The sequence below is a fragment of the Lichenostomus cassidix genome, chromosome 4 (assembly GCF_008360975.1).
Source record: "Lichenostomus cassidix isolate B80296 chromosome 4, HeHo_3.0, whole genome shotgun sequence".
Classification (NCBI taxonomy): Eukaryota; Metazoa; Chordata; class Aves; order Passeriformes; family Meliphagidae; genus Lichenostomus; species Lichenostomus cassidix.
This window is the reverse complement of record NC_139484.1, coordinates 30,046,544-30,070,984: the sequence shown is the minus strand read 5'-3', so window position 1 is coordinate 30,070,984 and position 24,441 is coordinate 30,046,544. Positions and strand designations below refer to the sequence as shown.

Here is a 24,441-nt window from a genome sequence, read left to right as displayed (position 1 = left end):
TTTAAGTCTTGTAGATGTTATGTGTAAAAAATTCACACAACTTACTATGAAGCAACTTTTGTGACAAATGTAGTAGACAAATGGATTAGTCTTTACATGAGGTCTTTGTTAGTCATTAATTTGAGCAAAATATATAACCCTGATGTATTTGCAAGACATATTAGTAGTATCAGAATAAAGTAATAACTGCCAATTGTTTATGAAAAGATTAAGATTTTACATTTTCCTCTTCTATGTGTGTTTTGGGGGGTGTATTTATTGGATCTGTATTTATGTTTGATTTTCCTAAGTATTTCTAATGCTCTATTATCTCTAGAATAATATTCTTAATACAGCATAATCTTCTGTGATAAACTGTAGCAGACTGGCTCTGGGACACAAAAAAAAAAAAAAGCTGTGCTAAATTGTGGTCTGAATTTTAGGTCGCTTGTTAGGTTTTAGAAGAGAGAACGTGCATTAAAAATAGTTTGACTCTTTTATGTGGTGGATTAGCCTGGGTTTAGCTTCTTTGAAATCTGGTAATCAGATAAAGTTTGGCACAAAGCAACTGCAGCTCTTTGCACTAGTGCTTACGGTGCGGACCAGCTTGAGGTCAGTGATCAAAATGAAGGTACATTTCAAAGAATTTCCCTTGGGAATGTGCACTGAGAACTGCTGATGGATCAAAAGCACTGGTCTGTGGCAATGAAAAGACACAGAGAAGCACTTACTGTCATGGAAGTACAAACTGTGTTTGCAATAGCACTTGGGATCTTTTGTAAAGTGCATGGCTATCAGGACAACGGGAAGCATGACAGCCTGCCTTACGTACTTAATCTTCTGAACAGAATTATTTAACCAGCTGTGGCACTTCTCTTTCATGTCTGGACAGGGAGGCCTAGGCACTGGTGTAGGTTTTCTGAGAGTGAAACCAGTCCTTTTTTCTTGACAGTGGAACTGATTCAGTGCTGCTGGAGTGAATGTCTTCATCAGTGGGGTTGTCCCCAGCCATCCCATTAGTGCATTCAGGTAGGACTGTGATGCACCCAGTCAGAGGGAGAGATGTGGGTCCTCTAAAACAGAGAAAATAGGGGTTTTGCTGCCACTCTTGAGCATGAGGGGAGATTTTCCTACTCCCTAAAACTTCCCAAAAATGCAGGCATTTCTTTTGGCTGGACTCTGTATCTTGGTAGAGGAGAACATGAATAATAACATCACACTTTATGTCTTGAACTTGTTCTGCCATGAAAACTATGTGTAATGACTGCAGACTTGAGTGATCCAGAAGTAGTCTGGTAATTAGCCTGTGGCTATGATGTTTTAAGAAGGTAAGAGCCCATACCCGATGAGCAGTACCTGTGCTTAGTGATAAGTATAGCAAAATAAAGTATGCATTAAATTTAAAGTCACTGGAGTGATTTTAGGAGAAAATTGCTTTAATATATCTTACACATGCAGCAGGCCCAGGATGACAATAAAAAAACTAAGAGATGCCTGGAAAGCCTAATATAATGAGCAGGAAGTTGATTACAAACAGAAATTTACATTTTGGAACTGTTAAAATTTATGGTTATCTTGTTTTTTCTGTGACTGTATTGGAAAGGAGAATTCCTGCCATATGGGATATCTGTGTTCACTCTGCTCCTGTGCTTGTCTTGATGATTCTCCTTCCCATATGACAACTGCTATGTACTAGAACTTACCTCAGTGAATGTACAGACTGACTTCTCAGAAGCCACTTAGAAAGTTACACCAAGATTGAAGGGAATTCATCTGTAAAATTGCAGAAATCTTTTTGTGTCTGAAGCTCTGATGAGAGCACTGCAAATGAGAGCATAAGTATAGTTATTATGTCTCAGATCAATTACAGCTGAAATGTTTTCAGCTAATGTATACAGCTGCTACTTTGTCATGTTGATATCCAGAACCAAATGGAGAAAGAGGAGACAGGAACAGCATGAAGGGCAAGAAGATGTAATGGGATTTAATTTTTTTAAGTTAGGCTGATATGCCACTCTCCTTAGGTGGGAAAAAGCGCCAGCCAAAACGGAGACAGAAGAGATGGGATGCCAAAAAATGCTTATGTGGTCTGATGGCTGTTGCTCTCCAGGCAGATGTGCTGCTAGTGCAAAAAACAAAGAGTTTGCAAGCATTCCTTACAGGTTTTTTTCCTTGTCTTTTCCTTAGAGATTGGAAACACAATCCAGAAAGTAGCCAGTAGCTTTGCTTTAGCTCATACTCGAGCATGAAAGTGCCAGAGGTACTTGGCAAAAGGGGCACAGAACAGAAATGGATTAGATTTTAAGCGCTGAAATGTTAACGGGGCCTGGGGAAAGTTCTCTTGTGAGCATGCTATTCTGTAAGAATCCAGTTTGTACCTTCCTCAGAAACATCCAATTTTAGTCAGCAGTAGATAAAATATCCTGGCTACTATCCTGATTCATGAAGGCAATATTTGTTAAACATTGTTTAAAGCTATACTGACAGATACTTTTAGACCATGGTTAAGCAGGTACACAGATTGAAATATTACTCAGTACTGGTTTAAAGTATAGGAAAATATGTCTATTCAATTTTCTTTAAAACATTAACCCTAATACAAGACATGAAAGAATAGATGAACTGAAAAGTTCACCTTGTGTTTATGCTTGTCTTTGTCCTCTGTGACATTGGGACAAGTGAGTGAGAGGTAGATACTTACTGGCACTGCTTTGCTACCGCAGGTAAGAGTATTCCTAAAGGGGCAGTGATTGTATGCCTAACTTTATTTGAGTTTTGAGATATTTTCATCTAGCTACAGAATATGCCTGCTCCTAGTTCTGCTTCAGGACTGTTTAAGCATAAAATGTAAGAATGAGGCAACAGAAGTGACGGTGTTTTCTCAGGTATCTAAGCTGGTTCACAGTCATTTAAAAAGTCCAATTTGTGCGCTCTAATTTCCTTCCTTATTTTCTTACAGTCTTATCATATAAGGGTCCTAATGCTAATGGCACATTGGACTGCACTGGCATTTTAAGTCAGGGATGTGCTTTTGAAGCAAATCTCTGGATTGTCCCCACTTGCACTGGATTATATTTATTGGGGGCAGGGAGGGTGGGAGGGGTGGTGGTCTGCAAGCACATAAAATAGATTCCAAATGTATTAAAGTGAGAAATGTCATCTAGGCACCTAGTATGCTCCTCATCCAATAAGGGGCATCTAGTACCCCCTTGTTTTAACTTACAGTAGGAAGAGCCATCTTTTTCACAGACTGGGTAAATACATAGTTCAGGAACTACCCAAAGCAGAGGAAGTGTTTTTGGATGTAATTCCTTTTCATGCACAGATGAATGTAGAAAAAAAACCCCGACCCAAACAAACAAAAACCCACAAAAATCACCAAAGAAAATCCAGCCAAACAGTAAGGCACAGCAACAAACCTACATGTGAATAGTTACACAGTTTGGTTGGCACCATGCTTAACTATACACTGTATTGTAAGAAGCCTCATTTTGGTTTGTTTTGACTACTCTGACCCTAGTCTCATCTGGTTTTAACTCTTATTCTTAAAAATGGCAGTGATGTTTTTTCTTCACTCATTTTGTCACAGTGCAGGGGGTTTTATGAGCCTCTGCCACATTACCCCTCAATTTTATCCTTGCCAGGATGAAAACAATTGATTTAGTAATTTCTTGTGTGGAAACAAATCCTGAAAATCCTTTTTGCATTCACTTCATTGCTTACTAATTCTACTATTCTCTTCAGACTCTTGTGCTTCCCTTGTGCTTCAAAATGAAAATGTAGGCATGTTTATACTGACTTGATGTCTTCATAGGGTTATTCACTGCACCTTTAAGATGCAGGCTTGCTTTTCTTCTTTCAGCATCTTACAGAATTATACTATGAACTATTTTCGCTGCACTGTAAATAAGAAGTGCTACTCACACCACTTGCTTGTGTTGGGACTGGGATATAAGCCCTTCCTATGAGCTGATTTTACTTGCTAGTATACAAAACTTAGCTGCAGAAATAGTTACTTTATACAATATCTGACTTAGTGACTCACAGAAGGGAAAAATGGGAATCAAAGCTCTCTGAAGGAAAGGATAAAGTCCTTTTAGACATAGAGCAGGGGACATCTGAAGTGTAGAAACTTGCCCCAAACAAGAGATCATAAGCCTGTGGCACTCTTGCAAATGACTCTAAAACCAATGACTTTAAACTATGCTGTTCTGACCAGTCAGAGACAGTTGATTCAATCAGGTGGATGTTCACTAGTTAGGATGGATTTTCCATGACTGCATCATATCTATTTAAAAGAACAGTAATAAAAAGTGCAATGAAGCAAGAGACAAGCTAAGTTCAATGTTATAATTACAATGAAATAGATTAGAATTATAAGTATTTGTTTTCTCAAAATAATATTGTAAAGATTCTTGACTATTCCAAATGAGAATAGCTAGTTCTGAGATTTGCATGTGATGTATTATGTGTTAAAGTGCTTGCTAATTCATGGTAATTTATTATGAATAATTAGTATTGTCCTAAAAGTTAATGTAGATTTGTTTAATATTTCTCTGCTTCAGTGTAAATAATGTTTCCTCACCAAAGGCTGTGACTGCTGTTAACCAGTCCTACACAGAGCCCTTTAGAAATGTCAATTTATTGTGTCCTCTGTATATTTATAGTGTCAATAGCTCTCTGTTAGGAATTTTATTCTGAACCACTTTGCTAGTGGAACATAAAACAATCTGTTATGACGAGTTTAATGATCTAATGGAAGTTCACTGTGTTCAAATAAATTTCAATCTGCAGTTCTTTCTGTTATAGGGCTGGTTGTGAGGAGTTAGCACCTGCCTGTAATCTCAACAAATTCTGCAGAGTTTTGTGAAGAAATTGAAATGGAAGAAGTAGTAGATGATAAAACTGAGAGGAAAAGGTTTGGATTTCAGGTGTCTGCCTGAATAGGTTCAGCCCTTAGCTCTGCTTTAAGACCAAAATTGGACAGTGTACTTGAGTGTAAATGTTGAAGAGGCAAGACAGGAAGCATTACCCTTCCATACTAATTTGACACCTGATGCAAGTCTTTATATTACACTTGCTTTGAGGTTAGTTGAAAACATTTTAACACTCAGCACACTTGATTTCTTCTTTTTTAAACTGGTGATAGCCTGGGAACCATCAAGTGCCAAATGCTTTCATCAAAGCCATAAACAAAAGGGGATTCTATAGGAAATCCATTTATTCTCAGGAGGTTTCAACAAAACACATTTTCACTTATTCAAAGTGGGAGAATAAATCTGTAGCTCTTTTTAAAGAGACTTACTTCATGGCCCTAGGAGGCAGACACAGTACTGGATTTAAAACAAAAGCTGTAACAAAAGCATCCTCGCCAGGCTCAGTAAATTGTGGTAATGTTTTATAGGTCTGCAATACATCTGCATGTGAGAGCTATTCAGTTAGTGCCCAACCTAGCAACATAGATAGCCTATGAGGGGGGGAAATATGTGCTGTGTGGATGCTGAGTTTTGATCAAACAGAGTAACATTGAGTGAATCGGCTTCTCAAATAAAATAAAGAACTGTGCTCCGATAGCTGTGATCATGAGAGAGAAAATTACTTCTACAGCAACGAAAAGCTTGAACAAACAACCTCGTGTTTTACCTGTATTTAATCTTTCTTTTCACAGATCATCTTTATACACAAACACACTGTTAATTAACCTTGCCTGACTTATTTAAGGATTCATGGTTGCTGCCACAGCAGAAGTTCCCAGCTCAAACACTGGGCTGATGTTACTGAATAAATACTGTAAGGGGAAGCTGTCTAAATCTGGATGATAGCCAGCAGGGAATGTACCTATATACATCCATCTGTTGTTTTGCATCTTGGATAAATGGATTATAGACATATACATGGGTTTTGGTGGCAGGGACTACTTCTGTGTGTATTTCTACCAAGCACTGGGGTGTCAGGAACTAATCAACTGCTTGTTTATTCAGTGCAAAATGCAAAACTATCTGCTTGTGTGTATTTTCTGGACAGATTAGGCTACAGCACCTATCAGAACTCTGGTTTAGGGCGAGCACTTGTTAGGCCATTTGCAACCATCTCTCTCGCCATGGTAAATCTAAATACTCCACAGAAATGTACTTAACCAATTCCATACTGCTACAGCCATTTGACCACTGATGTGTGGACATCCAATGCAGAATTTTGCAGGAGTAAATCTTTCATGTGATGATCAGTGTCCTTCTTCTTCAATGATAGCAATGGAGATTAAAATGTTTTTGCCATCTGGATCTTAGAGTCTAGGAACATTACATACTCTGAAATAGTACCAAAAAAGAATACGGGAACTGTCTGAATTAATTTCTCCTCTGTTGTTTGTAAGTTAGGTGAACATATCTATTTTTCCAAAAAGTTTCTAGAGAAACATTAAAAAATCATAATTCTTATCATAAGTTAAAGTTTGTTTTAGTTGCAGAAAACACTTTTATTCTGACAGAAAATTGGGTTTTTTTAGATTGCTTAATAGAGAGACAGTTTAAATCAGTATTATGCATACTATTTAAAAAATGGAAATGAGCTTCAAAGTTTGCAGTGCAATCCTGATGTATAAAACTACTTAAAAATATGTTATGTATGACCAAATAGACTTAGCAATGGAAATAGGGTTGGTTTTGGTGGGGTGATATTTTTTGTGGTTTGTTGTTTGCTTCATTTTGTTTGGGTTTGGTTGTGTTTTGTTTTTTGTCCTGAAGCTATGGTTTCCAGATGTGTGGGATCAACAGTAGTCTTGCTAGTTTTGATGATGTGTTGTGGCTGAATGCTTGAGACTTTAAAGATGCATATTATGTGCAGCAAAAAGAACTGCAAGGAGCAGACTGGCTTAAAACATTACTGTTTAGAGCTAAAAATTAAAGCATGTAAAAGAGAATAGCCTAGGAAGCAGTATATTTGTTATGAGGAATATTTTAGGCAGGCAACATTTTAAAAGAAAATAGTATATAATACCTTCATTGCTTGAAATTGTATTATACTCTGAGTTCATTTACAGTATGTAAGCTGAGCTAAGAGGACAGAACCCTTGCTAATGGATATTGCTTCATTGGAATTAATTTTTTCTATCATTTGCTGATAATCTGCACTTTAGGTGTAAATGTCTTTAGTTTCACCTGCAAATAAAAAAACATATTGTTGCAAAAGTACCCAGGACAAGGAACACCCAATATGATGATAATGGGAAGATTTAGCAAGTGTTGTAGACGTGTTTTACTAGGATTGTAATTTGGCTAGCTCCACAGAAAATGTAGGCATTTTTGGTATAATTATATTATTCCCTTGAAGATGTGTTTAGACTTTGTTGTTAGACAGATTAAATTAAAAGTGATAATGCTGGTGCAGCCCACATTAAGAATTAGGACACTGCTTTTAGGGTCAGTTCTTGCCCAGAAACTCTTAATGTGACTTCTTCACAGAAGTCACAAGAATATAAGAAGCATAAGACACAGTCTTTCAATAAGAAATTACTCCGAGTCTATAGTCAGGAGCTTGGGAGGTTTTATGAGAATGGAAACAAAAAAGAACAGGAATGGACTAATTGCTTGTGTTAGCACTAGACTGAAAAAAAAAATAGCATCCACACTTGGTTTCAAATTAAAATGCAATTTCCTCAGAATAGTATCAATGTGTTATTAAGGGAATAAAGGGTTTAATTTTTTCTTAAGGAACCAAAAAATTTTGGCATTGACACTGTTTTTAAGGCTTGAAAGGAAAAAGTATGACTTAAGTCCAGCAGTGATAAATAACAAGTTGGGATATAGGTTTCCTAATCCCATCTACAGAATATTTTCTTGTACCTTATTGGGTTAAAAACTGTTTTTAAGGTAGGTAGATTTCCTTTCCTCATCATACGTAATGATGCTATTTCTTCTCATTAAAAATACCAGTAGATAACCAGTGCTGAGAACAAATCTTGGATTACTGGGGGTAAGTTTCTAAATGTGCTTAGATCTCTGTGCTCATCTGCACATGCAAAAAAAAAAAAAAAAAAAAGTGTTCTCCTTGAAAAAATAGGTATAGGGCAAATCTAGCAGGTAATTCCCAATCTGTAAGAATTTGCCTACCATCTTCTAAGGAAGTTCTGCATTCACCCCCAATAAAAATCAGTCCAAGATGTCTATATAACTTCATCATGCTGTCTTGAAAAACTCACAGATTATGGTGAACTGAATCTTCTATCTCTTCCTCACAGTAGTTGAATGATAATTGCATGTTTTTTCCATGCAGCATTTTAAAATACCACTTGATTTTAAATGCATTTTTCTTTTAGACAGATATTGTTTCATTTTAATAGAGTAGGTGATCAATTAAAAGCAATTAATAGTCTTTGTGAGCTTCTTGCCTTAGTAAAATAAAGAAATCTACAACAAAATGGAAGATTAGTCTGGTGAATGACAGTTTTATTAATAAGATGATATGAGAGGAATTTTGGAATCCAGAGCAATAGACGGTTAGAGTTCCTGCTCCCTGTGGAAAAGAATGAGGCATAAATCTTAAAAATTAAATTCTTTACATTCTTGAGACCAAATTGAAAATGGTAGTTTATATTCAGGCCTGCTTGGGCTACTCCTGAATAAATTAGTGCTGCATCCAATACATGAATATGCAGCCAGAAAGTTTTTCTCAGTCTGAGTCATGCTACTGCCACAAGTCTCCCACAACTTTATCAATACAACTTGCCAACAACAATCAGATCAGCTGTGTGGGGCAATATATAAATATTTCATAACCACCCACAGAAACAGATACTGTAAGCTCTTTGAATGTCATGAATGTGGACATTCTATATCTTTGTACGTTTGCATTCTCTGACAGGTGCAAGATAAATTATACCTTTAAAAGCTAGCAGTAATACAAAAAACTGTGGTCAGATTGAACATTAAGACTGTCTCAGAATAATTTCAGATGTGCTCTATTCTCAATTATGAATTCAGTTTATGTGAAATGTCACATTTCTGTCACATTCTGTCATTTTGCATTTACAACAGCAGAAGACTTGAATTGGGTTCTTAGTAAGTCACATTCTATACAGAGAAATATTTCCATATCAGTGGAACTCAGTTCCTGGAAAACTCTACACTGAAGTATAAACAGCTTCCAAGAAGAAACTATTGACCTTTGATTTGAAGAAATATGATTGCCAAATATGTCCAAGAACTAATATTGTGATGTTCTTAATCACAGAACACTTAATTCAAAACACTTCTACATCCAAAGGGCATCTTCAGCAAAGATTTGTCAAGGCATTGTAGCAATAGTTTTCAAGGACTATAGTCAATAGAGGCAAAAATGAACCAACCAAACTCCACACACCACACACACATACCAAAAAAACCCCTAAAAACCAAAACCACCTAAACGAAAAATCCCAAACCTAGGAAAGATATTTTCTTATAGGTTTTGTATCCATTTTTTTATCACACCCATCATGGTAAACCTATACAATAAGATATGTAGATAGACACACCTATGTTAAAGTATTTTTTATAAACTTAAACTAATGGTTACTTCTCAGTTAAGGTAAGATATACGTTTTTTTTAATGCTTAATTTAGGAAGTCTTCTTTCCTGCCTGTACACCACTCCCATGCTACCCTTGCTTCAGATGGGGAGAGAAGCAACTTTTGAAGTGAATCATCTTTGGAAGTGTATAACAATGAGATCTGTAAACACAGTTTGGGAAAACTTTGTGAATGAGGCAGAAAATTATGGGTCTAGAGGACTGCTATTGTGATCAACATTTGCACAGCCAGGAAAAAGAGATTTCTTGTCTTAATCTGCACATAGACATTATAAATGGTCTGAGCAGACAATCAAGAGCAGTCTATGCTTTGGTTCAAAAATAGGGAAGTTTAAAAATACTGTGAGGAATAAAATAATTTCCTTCTCCTACATCTTTGGTAGCTTCCTTGCAGATATCAAGAGGGCTATGAGCTATAATTTCCTTCCACAAATTGAGCAATTAAGTGCCATCTGAATAATGCAGATTCACAGCATGGATTCAAGTATAGACTTTTCTGAGCAAGTGTAAATCAGAACAACAATCACTTCTTTGTTTTCTTTCACTGTCTTTTTAACAACACAGTGTGAAAATCACAGTAGAAATTTGCTGTGCATTGCATACCCTGAAAAATTTCTTGGGGTGAACAAGATTGGGATACATACCATCTTACTCTGCTCAACATTTTTTCAGTGTTGAACTGCATTATTGTAAGCTGAACTGTGTCATCTGTAATTTTGTATTATAAAGGTAGTGCAATCAGGAACAAATGACGTTATCTGAAAGCTGGGCTTGGGTTGGTTGTGTGTTTGTTTATTTCACAAACAAAGGAGAATGCCCTGTGCTTAAAAACAGAAAGGAAGTAAAGCTACCTATCATGGTCATCACAGTGTCACTAGCAGATGATTTTGAGTATCTCAACAGTACCTTTGCTACTGGATTATTTTGGCGCAGAGGAGAGTCTGGTTCAACCAGAACTCTGCAGTGGGATTCTGCTCTGTGCATGACCACCCTGCCTGGTGGCAGAGTGGCTAATGCCTTCACAGCCCTTTGGCAGGCAGAATAAATACTGAGTAATCAGTGGAAATAGCCCATGGAAAAAGGAAAATATGAAAACTGTCTTTCCCAACCAGAAGTCTATGAAGAAGTAAGGTATGATTTTACACCTTGCAAAACACGCTTTGCCACTTCCAGTCTTCCCATTTATCCTTCACTTTACTCATCTTATGAGTTTGTTTCTTTTGGGTGGACAGCACCATGGGATAGTAGCATTATTCCTGATTTTAAAAACACAACTGACCGAAAAGTGCTGTATCTTTTGCCTAAAGTTTCTAATCAAAGTGCTAGAGTATACAGCTGCTGCTGTTACTATTTTTTCCTTTGTTGTCATAGTTTAAGGTGAGATGCTGTCCTCTGCTCAATGATTATTGAGGCAATTATTACTTAGATGTACAGTCTGTTACTTGAGTAAGTACATTTGCATTGGAACCCTGTAGACTTCTGGCCTTGTATGTTGCCTCATTGCCCAAATAATGTACATGCACTGATCTTTTGAAAACTAAAGATGTCTATGTTCTTCTTTGTGAGCTGTTTGAGCACAATTCCTTGGCCATGAATTTATATTTGCTGAAACTTTAGAACATGTTTGCAGCATTAGGTGCCTATAGTTTCGATGTCGCTGTTGAGCAGCTAGCAGAGTAATGAATGCATCAGTTCTCAGTGGCAAGAAGGAATGACCTTTATTGTTTTGATTTCATCACATATATAGAGTTCTCAAAAGTCACCCAGATTGGTCAGTCAGAAGCCTTCCCCCAGGCCTGACTGGCCAGGCCTGCACTGCCCAAGTTCTGGGACACTGTTCCAACAACATCCAAACTTTATCTTTATTTACAAAACACAAGAAAACTTCTCATGGGAAAAACCTGTGCTAGCCACATTTCATATCAGCTTGCATGTGTTGAATACATAGTTGAAATTGGGTAAGACTCAAGTCTTGTTTAAAATGCCTGTTTGATTAGTTTTTGTAAATAATCTAAAGTGTGTATTTGTTCTTAAAGCCTATTCTTAACACTCAGAGATTTTATAGCTTAGTCATTCGTGAAGGAAAGAAAAGATCAAAAGGCTACAGAGGAGAAAGTGTTGGACTGAGTCTCAGGAAATCTGTAATCTTGGCTGGGCCACAGACTTTCTGTATGAACCTTGTATCTTGGTTTCTTCTGTAAAATAGAGGTAAGAGCATTTCCCTGTCAAACGGTCTGGGGCAAATGTTTTCAATGTTAAGGAAATAGTGAGAAGTAATAATGGTAAAGAAAAAGGACTCCATAGTAAATAACTGAACATGGAAGTGCATGAAACTGAAGTTTGAAATTATTGGCTTAATAAAGCATTTGTCCCGCTCTGTCATATAATTTATATGGCCCACTGCTGTAGCATGTAAAAATAAAGGCAACAACCTTAATGTGAGTTTTTTATTAACTCTGTGGCATAAAAGGATGAAAAAAGACAACTGTTTTGCATCCTTAGATAATGCTATTAATGAGTTTGCTGCAGAACTATAACTCCTTTTACTTTAATCACAGCTAGGGTACTTATGAAAATTTGCTACTTGGCAACTCTGTTCTTTTCTTTCTGTTCCTGGCTGATATTCCTGAATCAGAGCTAAAAATAAAGCTACTTTTTTTTCGCCCTCCATTTTGCCTTGTGTTTAAACAGACATCCTTTTACTTTCAAAGCTCAGGTCATTGGACTAGGCATCACTGCACTTCATACTCACAGAAATACTAAATGGCCCTAAGTAGTGTGAAATCACTGCTAAGGTATCTAGAACAGGACAGTAATTTGGAGAGGAGAATTTCAGAGCACTGGGTAAAAAAAGAGGCAAATGTACATTTTTCTTTTTCTGGTTCAGATCTGTTTTGGGGGCATTTAGTTCAAGTGGAGGAATGTTGGTAATGTAATAATGGGAGTATGGTGAGTGTAACTGTTGGTGGTGGTAACTCATTTTCTTCTTAGAGGTCAAATAAAGTCAGATCTTAATATTATTTTTTTATGTGATGATCTGGGATTATTTTAAAATTAGAGGAAAAAGAAATGAACTGCTATATCAATGCAAATCTAGAAACTACAGTTGTGAACCAGCAAAACAGGGTAGTTTTGAGAGACAGTTGCTAAAAGCATAGTGAAACTGAAGTCTAGAAAGGAAGAGTGAGCTTCCTGGGATGGTTCAGGCCCTTGTTTGGAGTCCAAGGATACAGACACACTGCAATCAGGAAACTAATGTTAGCTCAGACAGGATGCATGAGTCAAGGATATTGAAAAGAGATGAAAAACGTGGTATTCAGGCATCTGCCACTCACCAATTGCTGGGCACTGTTTGTGGTTCATGCTCCTGATTGGAATGTACTGGAAAGGAAAGAAAAATAGTTTAAATTGGGTTAACAGCTAACATTTGTCATGTGACTTACTGAAAGAGAGAACTGTTTAGCTCCAAAACATGACCAGAAAGGATAGTAAGGGAAAAGGTCATAATAGAGAGTTCCCTTTTTCTACCCCCCCAGTCCCCCTGATCCTGTTTATCTCAGCTGATAAAGTTAGAAATACTGAGTATAACCTGGCAATCAAAGCATGTGCAGTCCAAAAGCTGCCTGTTTTACTATCCTCTTATATAATGGATTGTATATTCTGACTTAGCATCTAGAATCTGTAGGTATTTGAAATGGATATCATAATATGGTCCACTTGCATGGTTTAATCTAGGTTGGATTCAAAACAAAAGATCCCAGTGGCCTTGCTCAGATCTAGTAACAATAATTCCTTTCTCAGAACTTGCTTTGCATTAGTTAACAGCACTTTCAGGTGTTTGAGTGGAGGGATGTAGTCAACGTATAGAGCAGAAACTTTTTCATTTATCATGTGCTGGTGACTGTGCGTTTTCCATGAGCTTTAGACTGGAGTTATGTTAGTAGCTGGAAATATCTACTCAGATGAGAATCCACTTTGCATGGTCAGTTCAGATAAATACATGATATGCCTTAGCCTCACTGTTTTTTATGACCCTCAAATCTTTGTCTGAACTCTAGTAATAACTGTGACATATATTTTAATTGATTTTTTAAATGCAATGTGATGATCTGTATTCAAACAGCTTTATTTGCCTGCATTCCTGGGATCCATCAGTCAAGAAACCTGACTCTTTCTTTGTTACAGTGTCTGTATCAAGAAAAAATTCATTGAATTTTAGCTTCTGACCTGTGTAAGCTGTTTTGGCATCTCTGGTATTTTCCAGGAGCAAGGAGTTCTCAAACTTTGAGTGATTGTTTAGTTCTGTGATATTTTTAACCCACTTAAATTCTCTTGGATATATTGGATAATTGTAGACAATGATAAGCTGGTAGTCTGAATGCACTGCAGCTTGTCTCTTGTTATTAAAATACTTATCCAATGGTGGAATTTTTTTTCTTGCAATTGAAATTTACTCTCAACAGAAAAGATAGATTTCAAAAGTTTCCAAAATAGCTTGGAAAAAACAGTGAAGTAGAACTACAAAGTAAAACTGTCAGTTATTTTAAGACTTTCTGCATGCATTTGTCTAAAACAAGTCCATGTGTTTGTTATGCAGAAATGCTCAGTTCTTGGGCTTATGTTTTCTAAAACCTAAAGCTATTTATACTTCATACTGTGACTTGTGGCATTTCCTCATGTCTTACCTTTTTCTTCCTCAGAATATAGTAAATAAAATTACTTTTTGCATTTATTTGACCAACAAAACTTGAGCCTCGAGAGTAGGATTGATTGGCTGGATGGTGCCTGGAGGCAATCTGAACCCATTTTTATATATTGTCTGAAGTTTATGGGCTCTCAGAGTCTCAGAGCACTTTTGCCTGTTGTGTATATAAAAAAGGGCTTATCTGACCTTTGTGTTAACACAGTGGAATGAACTTGCCTTTCCAGCACTGGCCAGCAATAGAGGTTATCTTTGATCTCCCAAACAGTCTCGTTATTTTTATCTTGTGAATAAATTCACCGGTTTTATTGATAAATTCCCTGGCTGAGAACATCATATTAACATGGTTCAGGGATTATTCTAACTGTCCATGTCATTAACACGAAGAAAATGTCACAAATATTTTTTTTAAAACCTTAACCTGACAGCTGTGGAACTTTTATCAGATTTACATTTATTATGTTTATTTTATCTCCAAAGCAAAACCTAATATTGTTTGTTGCTTATTGCACATCTAAAATTGAAGAATTTTCTTTGCCTTATAAGGTGGATTTTACCCAATAACTGTCTGACACTTTATTTAAATATGTCATACAGCCAAAAGGTGTTGCCAAGTTACAATTAGGACATCTACTGTCCAGAATATTTAGTGTAGTGCAGATCAGTTACATGAAAAACAATTTTTAAATTATGTGACTGTGACTGTTTTATAGTGTTGTTTTATGTTTGGTAGTAGCTGTGCTTCTTTGAAGACTTCTAAGGTTTCCTGTTCATTTCTTCTAAAGCTTTTTTTTTTTTTAAAGTACCCAAACATCCAACCCTTCAAATGAATAAAGATGGAAAATGTGTAAAACAGTAACCCCTACAGTTCTTTCAATAATTTGGGAGATGCTTTGAGCTTCTGGAAAGCTTTCTGATTTTTAGGTATTGACAGTTGTTGCCATTACTATAATAAATTTGCTGAATCCGAATATGATTCAGAGATACCCAATCTCCATGTCAGGCTGGTGTCTGGTGCACATGAGGAATGAAGGTAAAAGCAATATATCCAGCTTAGCTGCACATCCTTCCAGCCACTAACAGGAGTTTGTTAGGCTGTCTCCAAAAGTGCAATGGGCTGTGTACACCAGCTGGCAATCAATAGGCAGCAGCATTGCCTCCCTGTGCTTTTTTCATTCCATTTCCCACCCCTTATTTTAAATAGCCCTGTCTAGTGACTGAATGAAAATCCTGTAGTCTCTTAAATCCACACCTGACAGCTGAGTCATTCTGGCTTTTGTTTCAAAAAAGTGAGAAAACTCCTAAGTAGAAGAGGAGATCTGAAAGGAGGGTGAAATTCAGGACTGTGCTCTTATGGAAGAGTAAAGTAGTGTATTGAAATTCAGGAACTGCTTAGAGACATTAAATACCTTTGTCTTCAGTTAGATCATGGCTGATAATAGGAACTATGACTGCTTCACATTATTTCTGTGCAGACAATGGCCCCTTGGCTGACAAGCCTACATACCTTAAGAAGAGATTGTCCTTGCTGGGCCTTGAGACAGCCCTATCTCAGATCTACAGAGTGGTAGTCCATAAGGCTGTGCTAGAATTTGGACCTAAGACTTTTATGCCTAAAACTTTCAAGTGTGTTTTCTTTTGTATCATTAATTTAATTTTTGCTCACTTTATGTGGGGTACTTTTAAAAAATCTCATGTTGTATCCATGAGCAGCTGTACCTCAAAATTTACCTTTGATCTGATACCACTCTTGAAGTCCTTGAGATAACTACTGAGTTGTTTTGTTTTCTATTTTTTCCTTGGTTGGTTCAGCTTGTTTTCCTCCAGAGCTAAGAAAAATATATTGCTGCCAGTGCTCTTGTCACTGCTACTTAGTATATTATTCAAATCAAAATGTCTAAGGCCTGTAAATTTAATAAGCATAATCTAAAAAAAGAAAATAAATCTGAGACATGTTTCAGTGGATCTGTTCAGGTGTGTTGAGACCACTGTGTATCATCTATTTCATCTGATTATTTGTTTTATTTATTTTTATGGAGCCTTTTTGAGTTCTCCCTCAACCTCTGATTTAGAAATACAATATCCATGTTTGTGTATTTTTGCTGTGGAAAGTCTGAAGCTAATGGTTATGTAAAGCAGACTAGGCAAAATATGAGAGCAAATCCTTGCAAAGGTAAAAAAAAAAAAGTGAACTGGATATTTGGATTCCAAAGTGCCACCACAGTGATTAAAAAATAAAACATAAAACTCAAGCCATTCATTTGATCTGAAACATGAATACAAGTTCATTTTGAGTTTACAAAGCTGAGAACACTGGCATCCTTCAACCTCTTTGGAAAAGCAGCCAATTCAAACTTCCTGAGAGTGAAGTTTGTGGGAAGTAGCTTAACATCTTAGAAAAGTGTTTTGAACTCTAGACAGAATAAGGTATTATGCTTAGCAAAGGAAACTACAAATTGTGAAGCATTTGGTGTATGGTTTGACTTATGCCAGTGTTAGAGTAATGTTTGCAGCTCTTCAAAATATTCTCATCACAGGGAATGTCTTACTAAAACAATTTTTTTTCTTTCTTTTTTCTTCTACTGTGCAAATAAGGAAATGGTTAAGAGCTTTCAGACATTGTGATCAAACATTCATCCTTACAGACCCTTTGAAACAACGTAAACTTTAAAGTTTAACCTGACCAAAATGAATCTAAGAAAAAATGAAAAAAATCTTATAACCATGTCCTTGGAACCTTACACAAAACTACATAAAGGCCCACTGTATAAAATATGGTCTACAGGGACATTTGAGGTATGTGAACCAAAGAGTAGGGCAGTCCTGAAAAGTGATTTTTACCTCAGACAAGCATCAAGTCAGCAGTCAGGGTGCCATCAATCTGGTGAAATTCTGTGTCAGAGGTGGAACTTGGGATTCTGTCTGGTTTTTTGTACACTGCAGTCCCAAATGGTGGTTGAGCTGAGAAAATTCAAATGGTTTTATTTTGTCTTTGCCTTGTGAAGAACCATTGCCCTTTTACTGTGTCACTCATGAATATTGCAATCGAGTTATGTAACCCTAGACAGGAAGAGAAGCTGGACTAAGTGGCCTTCCATTTTTTTTTTTTCTTTTATCTACTGCATGTATTATTTTATTTTCTTTTTTAAATACCTTTTTTCAAGGCTTGTCTTGGATTTCCAGTGGTATAAATTGTATGAGCAATAGGTTGCAAACAGTTTACCGAGGTGCTGCTGTTGAGCTTAGGTGGTATGCTCAGCTGTAGGTGTGATATTGATTATATTTCTGTACAAAGGCAGACTAAATGTCTGCACATGAGAAATCATTAAACATCCCTGCAACTTATGCTGAGTCAATGTATAATTAGATCTCAGAAAACTTTCTCTTTTCTTCTGAAAAGAAATAAGTGGCTGCTCTCTAATATGTTTTTCAAAATAAATTGTGGAAACACACTTCTTGATGTTTATTCCAAAACTAAAAATTGCTAAAAGTGCTAGGGTCCATTTTGTCATGTGTACCTGTGGATGTCTGCAAATGTATGAAGTATAAGTACAGTCTGTAATGTTAGAAAGATATTTATTTTTGCAGTGAACCTTGATTTATGGAGTTCATTAGCAAAAGCTGATGCATATTGTCAGGCACTAATTTCTTTGTGAATGAAAGCTTTCAATTTGCCTGAAGTGCAGGGGTGATACACTAGCAAGAACCCAAGTCTGGGAGCCTGTCCAGAAAAGAAAGCAGTGAAAGATGGAGACAAATAAAAAATTTCTATTTATGACTTCTTGAAGATCCTTCTGCTACCAGTTCTCTGTTACATCTATTTCTCTTGTGTCCTGGTTCAGAAAGCAAATCTACCTCCCTAGTAGTTTGATATTTAAAGATGCAAAAGTCAGCAAGTCCTGAATTGCTTTTCATCTCATACATCTAGCTATAAAAGCCTCTAACAGGGATGGTTAGAAAAAAGCATATCATAGGAATATTAATATTCAGAACCTATACAGGTACCATTAAAATAGCTTTGTGCATTGCCTGTATCAAAAGGTATACCAGTAAAAGTACATAAGGAAATTCACACGTGCTTCAGGGTTTGTGAAGCTTTTTGGTTACTTTGTTGTTTTTCAAATATTACTTTAAGTAGTGGAGTTCACTTTGTTTTTAGGGTTTTCTGTGCTCCAAAAGATGTAGCAGTTTCTTCAGTAAATATAAAAGACAGTGGAAAACAAAATTACAATATGCTTCCTGTTATCCACAGGTAACAGCAGGTTTTCAGGTAGTAGCAGAGGGATACCAATTTCTCAGTTGCATAAATGAAAAAAGGACTCAGGTACAGCAAAGGAAAATTCCTTGCTAAAGTGGGGAACAAGACGTGAGGAGCATTTTAAGCAGCTTTGCATATTGTGTTTAGATCAGAACCACCCTGGTAAAAAGGAGGCTCGGGGGGGGACCTTATCACGTTTTAAAATTGCTTGAGAGGAACTTGTAGCAAGGTGGAAGTTGGTCTCTCCTCCCAGGCAGTTAGTGACAGGACAAGAGGAAATGGCCTCAAGTTGTACTGGGGAAGGTTGAAGTTGGACATCAGGAAGAATTTCTTCCCTGGGAAGCCTGTTCCAATGACTAACCACTCTTTCAATGAAGTGGGGGAGTCAGCATGCCTGGAAGTGTTCAAGAAATTACTGGATGTGGCACTTAGTGTTATGGTTTAGTTGGCACGGTGGTGTTCTGCAAAGGTTTGACTTGACAACCTTGGATTCCTTCTCAACTCTTAATTATTGTATGATTCTGTAAAATCTTAATTCTTGCATGTTTCTGCATTCAGCACTGTTCAGGAGAGAGATTTTTTTTTTCTTTTTTTTTATTTTGGGAACTCAATACCATTGCATGGACAGGAATCAGATAATAATGGATGGTCTCTACTCTGCTATTTAATGGATGTGAAGGGAAGATTTACCATTATTTTTATAACTTCTACAGAAGTTCCTGAAACAAGAAAGCCCTTCCCAGCAGCTCCTCTACTGAAAGCAGTAAGAGTATAGTCTGTTGCTTTTCAAGTAAGAGAATTTAGGAGACTTTATGCCTAGGTTTAGGGTTGAGAGCTCTAAAGAGCCTCAATCTCCAGGCACATTGGTGCTAGAAAGGGCCTGCTAAGATGATCACTGCAAGGCACAACATTGCTGTTCCCACACCTTTCTGATCTGGACCCCCATAGAGGTTGGCACCTCAGCCCCAGTGACAAGTCACCCTGTGGCTTGGGCTTAGGCTTCAGAGAGCTGTTGAGCCTACAGCTGCAGGCACACTGGCACTGGGCAAAGTATTGCAAGGGCATCACAGCAGGCTGCTGTCAGAGCCTGGATGCTGCAGGTCTCCAAACACCTTGGAATGGCAGTGCCTGGTGAGTCTTTTTTGGGATGCTATTAAATGATTCTATGAATTTGTTTTTCATTCATGGTATGAAGGCATTTTAATGGCTGTGGAGCAAGCCACTAGCACTCTCATACCATAGCAGTAGATTAGATGGTCTCATCAGCACTCAACAGAATTACTTATTTTCTGTTGTTTCACTGATTATTAATAGGAAAAAAATTATATCAAAATCAAGACTTTTTCAAAATTAAATGTTCATTTTGGCTGGAGCCACAAGGGAGTGGAGAAGCTTAACTGAGAGCTAACAAAGCATTTCACTAGCATCAGCATAAAATCCAAATGGATTTTCTAACTTGCCATTCTATGTTTTAAAAAATGCATCTGTCAATAAGTCTTATATGTATTGAATGGGAAACTTGTTCTGCCTCCTCTGCCTACACCAAGGGGCACAGTATTTAAGGTAAGAGGTGGTAGATGCAGCTTCACTCCTCTCAAGACCTTTCACGTCAGGGAAACGATGTTATCTTTGTCATACTTGTGGTGTGAGAGACTAAAACCTTTGTATAATCTTTTTTTCACTATTTACCTTATTTTTTTCCCCCGTCTCCCGTCAGTATATTTTCAGTGATGAGGGAAATGGATCTTGGGATTTGCATGTGCATGCAGAACATTCTTAGTGCCTCAGGAGCAGTGAACTGGTCTGTTCTAGCCTGTGCCTAGAAAAGTATGACTTCCCATGGAACTAATTCAACCTTTCAGAAAATTAACTGTGGATTCAAAGACTGAGTAAGAATCCAGTAATTCAAAATCATAACGATCTGAGCAAAAGCTGGTTGTGTGGGTGAGGTCTGAAGCTTCGTTTGATGTACTTCCATTTTTCCTGCCTGGATGTATCTGGCACTGAATACACTCACTGTGCCACACTTCAATCTCTTTCCAGCCCTGACAGTCACTGTTACTTGCCTGCTCACACCTGCCTGACCAGTGGCTGCTCTACAAGAGGAAGCCCCTAAGGCTATTGGTAGCAAACCTTCTTCTGGCAGCAAGGAGGACTGGTAAGGAAGGCACTGAATTGACATCCTTCCTTGGGCATTGTGGAGTTACCCAGCTCTAAAACAAAGACTTAACAGTTTCATACCAAATGTAGTTTGTAATTTCATCTTGGGCACTCAGACTTCTGTCACCAAAATCTATGCTGTTTCATGTGGTGAAGTAAAAGTTCAGGGCTTGCATTTGTAGCCAAAACCAACGAATGAGGCTGGAAATGGCCAAGAAAAGAAGAACAAGGAAAAGGTAACATTGTTAAAAGCTAATATTTTTTAATGCAATCTTTTTGATGCTATTCATATCATCTATCATGAGAATAATAATGGAACATTTGTAATCGTAGCTGACGTGTTCAAATAGTGGGAAAGTATTTTTCTGTCTACAAAGATGAAAGACAGCGTGATTAAAAATTGCAAAAAGTATATCAGTGAGTAGGTATATTTTTTTCAATCTGTCTGTTAGCATGTGAAACAGCTCTGTGTATGTGTATTCCAATGACAGAAGCATTATTTATACACATATATCAATATTAGACAAAAAGTGTCTTGTGTATCATGAAATTGTGTTCTTACACTTCACTTCTTAACATTATTTTGTATTGGGTTGTTAAAAGGTAAATTAAAACTGGCTGTAAACGTAGTATATGTGTAAATTATTAAGTTATTGATTTCTGCCAGATTATAGGCATTTCTACTGTTTTCACATACTTTCTCAGGAGGGCAATTCTTTTCCTATGGTCTAACTATTTTCCTATATGCATGGCCTCCTGATCTTCACTTGTCATGAAACATACTAGGGCAATGTAGGAAGTTCTCAGTGAGATAGGGAGCAGCCCTTTCTTATTGTGTGGCTTTCTGATTGAATTTAGAAGGAAAAGGGACTTTTTTCAGCCATGTTTTATGAACTTTGTTGTGGGGGAAGCTGCAGATTATGAGAGCACCTCATTACAAGTTATCAATGCTCAGATGTTCATCTTACATGATATGCTTTGATGTGGCAGATGTTCAAAACTGCTACTTCCTTTTTAATTCCCTATATATGCTGTTTGAAACAATACAATAGTTCAAAAATGAAACCATTATTATTCACTCTGTAGCATTACAACAAAAGAACTCACAGGTCACCAGAGCAGCAGTTATTTGAATGGCTAGAGGTCTTAGTGCAAGGTCTGAGGTCTCTAGCTGAGAAACATTCCTCATCAGTTTCTGGAAGAAAATTTTGTATTTCGCATGTAGATTAAAGCTTCAGTACAAGCTTTCATATCAGTTTTTTGTTATTTTTGCTGTGGCAGTTGCAATACCGATGATGACATTTAATATTTTAGATTGTACACCAGAAGACAACTAAGCAGGTGTAGTACTACACAGTAACAGATGGCCTTCTCACAATTTGTCCTCCATGCTTGCAAAGAAAATCATGAAAATAATTCTGTTGAGGATGACAGAGCAGTAGTGATGTCACTGGCAGTTTTTTGATGGATAAGCCTTTCCATATTAATTTATTATCCATTTCAACCAGAATAAAAGCTTGATTTGAACAAAGATCTAATGCTGAAAGCACAAAGTAGAAGATATTTCCCTGTGAAGGAAACATTTTAGTGATTTCCATGGGGTCAAGGCGTTCTTTAGTCTAATATTCTCCTGTCTGTGTAATGTGTACAGTAAAAATGATCTTTTAAAACTCTTGTTTATACTTTCCCTCTGATGGTTGAGCACCTAGTGTTGAGAAAGGTGCACCAGAATGGATTTCTGCATTTTTTTCCACAGTCCCATAATAGAGGGTTGTTCCACTTGACCTGCTCAAATCCACAAAACTTCTCAAATGGAAAAGTGGCTCACTTACAACAGCCAGTGTGTACTGGCTGTGACTACCCTGCTTTCTTTTCTAACTGTGTTAGTTTTCTTGGCTTGGTCTTCCCTTATGTTACCAGCTTTATTACAGAGGGAGATATTTTAAGAAAAAATCTGCCCAAATAGCATCAGTTCCCAAAAATCCTAGTGTGAGGCTGTGTGGAAAAGGACAATGAAGTTCCCACACAAATACTGTTTCAAAGGATGGAGCACACAAAGGACTGAAATATCAGTCCTTAGCAGGATTTATAAATCAAATCTTTATGTGATCATTTTTTTTGGCACTTCATTTTAACTACTATCCCTAAAGGGCCAGTGTCCTCTACCTTTAGTCCCTTTACTCTCATTTGAATAAGCTGAGCTTTGTATTTCAATATCAGCATGGATATTAAAAAAAAAAAAAGGCAACTGCTGTTAGTTACAATAATCACCCTCTTGAAACTGCTTCTATTTTATCCTTTCAATGAACTGTGACCTAAGTTCATTTTCCCATTGTTCAGTATGATATTGGGAATGGAGTTAATATTAAATAATACATATATTTATGGTATAGTTATGTAGCTGTCATTAATGCTAGGAATTGAATAGCTGTATTTTTAAAGGGACTTCAGAATAAAATGTAAGAATTCTGTTCCTTTGTACTGTCTGTGGACAGCTAAACAGAATATTAAGAATATCTGCACAGATGACAACAGTGAAGCCTGGGATTGAACAGTCCGTACTAGTTCTGTAGATGTATGTTGCCTTGTCACTTCCAAACCCATCTGCCAGACCTAAATTTGTAAGCCAAACAACATTTGGAATTTTAATGTTTAATCATCACTTATTTTACTAACAATTTAATACACAAAAAGGCTGTACTTTGATGAAGAATTGTTCGGTGCTCACCTACCTTTTTGACAACAAAACAGCATCTCTCAGCCACCCACTTTTTCCTAAGTAAAATAGAAATTAATTTAAAAACATGTAGTAGCAGTTTAACTATAGATGTTTTTTCCAGAAAACAGATGCTGACTGCAGTATTCACAAGTAACTGTCTTCTCAGGTATGTTTACCTGGAGAGATGCCCCATGTCATATGAGGTGTCCTGGCCAATAGAACATTGTCTTCACAGACTTATTTAAGCCCCTGTCCTTCTATTTGTAGGTTGGTGTGGAAACAGGCAGAAGAAATCTGCACCTGGCCTGCATTATGTTGATTTTGATACTTGGAGAATGATTCATTTACATCGCATTTGAAAACACCAGTTACTGCCAATGGCTCAAAGCAATGGTAGCCTGACCCACTACAAAAGTCTTAATTTCTGTCAGGAAAGTAATTTTTCCATGTTAATTTGGTTCTATTTACTTTTCCCTAGCTTTGCAAACACCACTAGTGGAACTGAAACAAGCCTACTCACATTTTAAGTACAATATTTTTATCAGCTATGGCTGCATCTTCTAAGAATGACAGAAGCCATATTGAACATCAAATAGACTTTCCAGATATTTTTGCATCTTGCGATGAAACTGGGTCATTAGTAATTATAGCAGTGCCGTTAAATCTGACTTTCTTCTTTTCTTTTTTTATTACATATCATTGAAATAGGAAAGAGGAAGAGCAATAATTCTGTTTGGAAAAAATAACCCAACCAAATCAGCTACAGCCTTTCTCTAATGGATTGTAATTATTTTAATTTAAAACATTATAACAAGTTGCATTTTTAAATAACTTTGCTAATTTCCAAAGTTATTCAAAAGAGATGTCATTGTAAAGAAATTGTTTGGTAGATGTATCAGAAATGGCATAATCTTATCGACTATACATATGGCCACCAAAGCACAGGACAAAAATCTTTTTCCTGGGAAGAAGACTTAGGATCTCCTCTGGACAAGTTCTGTTCCAGAACTTGTTATCTTTAAGTCTGTGCCATATCTCTTGTGTGCCCATTTATCATTC

At 36.9% G+C, this 24,441-nt stretch overlaps 2 long non-coding RNA genes across 3 annotated transcripts in view; one reads left to right on the top strand and one right to left on the bottom strand.

Moving 5' to 3' along the window:
• Positions 1-21,582, top strand: part of LOC146438192 (uncharacterized) — a 29,707-nt gene extending 8,125 nt beyond the window's left edge. The window contains exons 2-4 of the long non-coding RNA XR_014851688.1: positions 11,609-11,751; positions 20,221-20,392; positions 20,547-21,582. This is a non-coding gene — a long non-coding RNA (uncharacterized LOC146438192). The remainder of the gene's footprint in view (positions 1-11,608; positions 11,752-20,220; positions 20,393-20,546) is intronic.
• On the bottom strand, positions 1,705-24,029 carry LOC146438191 (uncharacterized). 2 transcript variants are annotated; one of them, XR_014851689.1, is made up of 4 exons: positions 23,396-24,029; positions 17,087-17,206; positions 12,879-12,924; positions 1,705-1,800 (listed from the first exon to the last, which is right to left on the bottom strand). It is a non-coding gene; the product is annotated as an uncharacterized LOC146438191 (long non-coding RNA). The 2 variants fall into 2 exon arrangements; XR_014851690.1 differs by lacking the exon at positions 1,705-1,800 and adding an exon at positions 8,409-8,490.
• Positions 24,030-24,441: the final 412 nt, after the last annotated feature.